We start from the raw sequence: 4,523 nt of genomic DNA on the forward strand, positions 1-4,523 counted from the left end.
ACAGGAGCCTATTTCAGAGATAACTCCTGGGTCCAACTACAATTGGAGAACTTCTCAGAAGAGATCTGCTAACTAAGCCCCACATCAGGAGGGGACTCTGGGGCTCCGAAGACCCTTGGCTCCTTTCCTACCAGGGCAAAAGCTCCATCCTCCCCCCACCCGAAGCTACCAGAGTCAGCGCTCCTCTGGGCCTTCGCGCATGCTGTTCTCTCCACCAGGAATACCGTTCCCCCTCACCAGGTCCTTCTCACACTTCAGGTCTCAGGGAAGTCACATAATATGCCCCACTGCCACTGACCAGGCACGAACTCTGTGCTAAAAACTCTATCTGCCATCCCCATCCTCACCTTCCCCACCCCCCGCTGAGATGGGAGGCTCCTCTGGCCTCCGGATTCTACAGATGACAAAACCGGGGCTTGGAGAGACAAACATGCCTGCCCAAGCCCACCTAGCCAGGAAGATGCAGAGAAGCCAGCTCATCTTCATGTTAAGCTCTTACCTGCTCTCCCACAATGACCGCCTCCTCCAGGAAGCCCTCCTGCCCTCCACACATGCAAGAGCAGAGCCTCCTCTAGGTTGTCCCTGCCAGTGTGTGTTTCTGCCATCACAGCCTTGACATCAACGCTGTGTTCCCCCACCTGCTGGTTCGGAACCTAGGAGGGGTCTGCGGGGTATCTGTCTGTTTTGTCCAACATTGTGTACCAGGCCTGGCACACAGCAATGCTCAATAGATAGTCCTCTGGGTAGTGATGGGTTCACGTATTGCTTACTCTCATAGAGATCCTGTGTGTGTGCATGCAATTCCAGCTGTGCTCAAATACGGACACACAGTAGGTGCTCAATCAATGTCCTCTGCCTGAAGGAGGGCAGAAAAGATGTCACAGTCACTTGTAAGGCCCCAGGGGCCGCATAAAAGCCGGTTAAATCAATGAAGAGTGGGCAGCTGGGGAAACAGAGGCACGGAGCCTCCCGCCTGCTTCAAAGCCACACGGCCAGTCCCAGGGGCTGCTGCTCAGCCCCCGGCCCCAGCCACTGCGCCCTCCAATGCCACAGGGAAAGGGCTCCTCCCTCAGTCCCCCACCCGGGCAGTGCCTGCCAGCAGCCCAGCCCGTTGTCTCCCTGGGGCTGGCACGTCACACTCGGAATCTCACGCCTCTGAGCTCAGCGTGCTCCAGCCTCCCCTCCTGCCACCAAGCAGAGCAGCTGGTGCTCCCATGGAAACCACAGGCCCCCCCATACCCCCACACCACACCGGCCCCCCTCACAACCTCCATTTTAAGATAAATATTGTCATTAACATGCAAATGCACATGTGATTACCATAAATGGGGGGCCACAGGCAGCGGCCAGCGAACCCTATCGCCAGGACGGGCATTAATATTCAGCCCTGATTAGGGAAGAGGGACACCTCAGGGCTCCTACAGGCACCCAGCCCCCTCGGAGCGAGGGTCCTGGCCGGGGGGAGGGGGAGAGGGGCTGTCCCCCATCAGGGGGCTGGAAGGGGCTGATGACTATATACTGGCCACTGGGAGCCCCAGTCCAGGCCTCGGTTCCTGGCCTGAGCTCCTGGCTGGGCTGGGGACCCGGGGAGGTCCCGTTCCTCTGGATGAGGCACAGATCTGGGGGGTGGGGTAGGAAGCAGCCTTGTGACCTCCTGATCCCCCTTCTCCATCTCTGTTCTGATTCCCACCCTCTCTCTGCCTCTCCCTGTGTGTGGGTGGGGGGTGGCGCGCTCTCTCCCTCGCTCTCTCCACTTCTCTTTTAAAAAAAACCCAGCCTGCCCTCTTTCTAAGGACCCCTCACTTCTTGTCCTCTCCCCCAAGCCCTGTCCAATCCCCAAAGCCCAGGGGATCTGCTGAACCCCCTGCCTTTCTCTTGGTTCCAGCAAGACCCCCCACTGTACAGGCCCTTAGGAATTGGAAGGCCCCCACACACAGGCCCCACCAAGGGCTGTGGCTGTCAGATGTCACAGCCACCTCCCCCATGCCATCTTTGGGGAGCCTCATCCTCATCTTGGAGGAACCTGTCACCCCTTCATCACACGCATATACTTGTGCTTCCCCTGGCCTGGGAGGTGGAAGGTGTGTGACAGTGGGGAGGGCAGCTCTGGTTGGTCCTTGGGACCCAGTAGTTGGCCCTGTGAGCCTGTTTCCTTTTTATATGAAATCTGGTGGTGCTCACAAGCCCCCCTCAGTACCAAGCCCTTTGTGAGAGATCAAACCGGCCCCTGAATGTGAAAACTAAGGAAGAGATGGATGGCCATGAGGATAATGACAGTGCCGGGGGGTGGGGGGCACGGTGACCACAATGGATGTTTTGACTTAACGTCATTCTGGCCCCTGCAGCTGACCTGGTGCCCAGCCTCATGGGAGTCTCCCAGCAGCCAGGGGCCCAGATGGCTGGGCAGGAGGGAGGTTTCTCTCCACCACTGGGCCCAGACCCCTCACCCCGGCCACACTCCTCCTCGGCCACATGGAGGAGTCAGATGTTAGTTGGTTCCCCAGAAACGACACCAGAGAAGTGTTCTCTGGGAGGTACCTGGACTTCCCCTCCCCCCACATCCCGTTCATCATTCCACTTCCCTTTGCTTGAGGCCCAGAGAGGGGAAGCCACTGGCCAGAGGTCACACAGGCCTCCATCCCAGCTGCTGGCACTCGAGACACCCCCACCTCCAGGTAAGGTCCCTCCAGGCCCAGGACCAGGTGGGACCAGGGGGGGGGCAGGATCTATCCTTAACCTGAGGGTACAGGGTGAGGGCAGACAGGAGGGAAAGCCCCCCACTCCCTTGTTACCCTCAGGCCCTACATCCAGGGCTCAGGCTGGCCCAGGGCCCCTGTGAAGAGGAGGATGAGGACTGAGTGTCATGGACACCCTGCTTCCTAATTTAAGCCTCCAAGGAAAGATGGGAAATGGGAAAGACCCTGAACCCCCCCGCCCCAATCCCAACATTCTCCAGCCAGAAAAACACCCCCGCATTCATGGGCCCTGCTTTGGTAACAGTGGGGAAACTGAGGCTCTGGCCCAGGTGAACCTGGGCTGCAGCTCCACCCCTCACCTCTTCTCGCGTGGGGGGAGGATTTCCAGGGGAGATTTAAAAATGAGGAGGGGGCACCTCTACCCATTTGCTTCCCTGTCCCAGAGCTCGCCAGCAGCCTTGCAGCCCAACATTTGGGGGGCCCCATGGACACCCCCTGATTCCCATCAGAATCTTTCTAGCAATGGGCTCTTCAGATATACCAGAAAATGACCAAAGCCATGGAGTCCAGAGGGGGTGGAGTGTGGACAGAGCCCTCTATAGAGCCGTGGATTCCTGAGCTGGATTCATGGGCAAAAGTGAGCCCTCTGTCCTCCTGGGCCACCTGGAGGAGTTAGATTTCCCAGCGCCCCCCCCTTCTTTTTGTGACGATAGGATTCGATAAAAGGCTAAGGGGGGGGTCTTTCCTCCTTAGGGTATTAGCTGAGGTCTAGCTGAAGTGACAGGCCTGGGCTCCATCCTACCAGACTCACATTCATTCATTCATTCATTCATTCATTCAACAAACATGTATTCATGATTACCATGCTGACACACGGAGGGGAGGATGGAGATAAATGATTCTGAAATAGGTCATGGGCTCTGGTCCACCCTAAGGTCCCTCCAGGGTCTTGCCATGAGTGTTCAGTGCAAAGCCTTTGCCATCCCCAACCCCAGCCCCCAACAGCCAACAGAAGAGCTGTCAACGCCACCCCAATTCAGACTGTGCTTATGATCAGAGTCCAGGGCTGGGGCACGGTCCCTGAGCACCTGCGCCCAGCGTGCCATCGGAGAGAGAATCAGGTAGGAGGGAGGCAGGCGGTCCTCCCCCCCAACCTGCCTCCCGCTGGCTGTGCAGGCCGCCCACACCTCCCCTGTCCACCCCAGGATCTGGGCTCTGCCAGATGGACAGCCCAGACGCATCATCGTTGGCCTCAGACCTCAACACATTGCTAACGGGATCGGCTAGTTTTAACTTGAGCCAAAGGTGGAGGCATGGAGGGGGAGGGCAGAGAAATGGAGGGGGGATGCTGATCCAAACAGAGAGGGTGGGCAGGGGGGAGGGTGAACGGTAGCATTTGAGCCACCGGAGGCTGGTGCTCCCCCCTCAGCCTGGCTCAGCTCCCTGCGCCCCCCAACCCCCCTCTGGCTTTCTTTGTAGTTACCGATTAGCCCGGGGTCCTGGGCATCCGTATGTCCCGGAGGCCAGCTGGACCTGCCCCACCGGCCTGGCTTTGTGAAAATGACCAAAGCAATGGAGTCCAGAGGCGCAAAGTTCCCCGACGGGGCCTGGGGAGGCCGAGGGAACGGGGGGAGCAGGGAGGGTGGTGGTATTCAGGCAGGTCCCCCAGCAAAGGGGCAGGAAAGAGTGGGTGAGGGAGGGAGGAAGGGTGGGGGTTAGGGGGAATGGGAGGGGAGAGAGAGAGAGAGATGCTTGGGGGGTGGAGAATGGGAGGTAAAGGGAGATGGGGAGAGTAGAGAAAGGGAGAGAGAGAGAGAGAGAGAGAGA

The sequence above is a fragment of the Myotis lucifugus genome, unplaced genomic scaffold (assembly GCF_000147115.1).
Source record: "Myotis lucifugus unplaced genomic scaffold, Myoluc2.0 scaffold_342, whole genome shotgun sequence".
NCBI lineage: Eukaryota > Metazoa > Chordata > Mammalia > Chiroptera > Vespertilionidae > Myotis > Myotis lucifugus.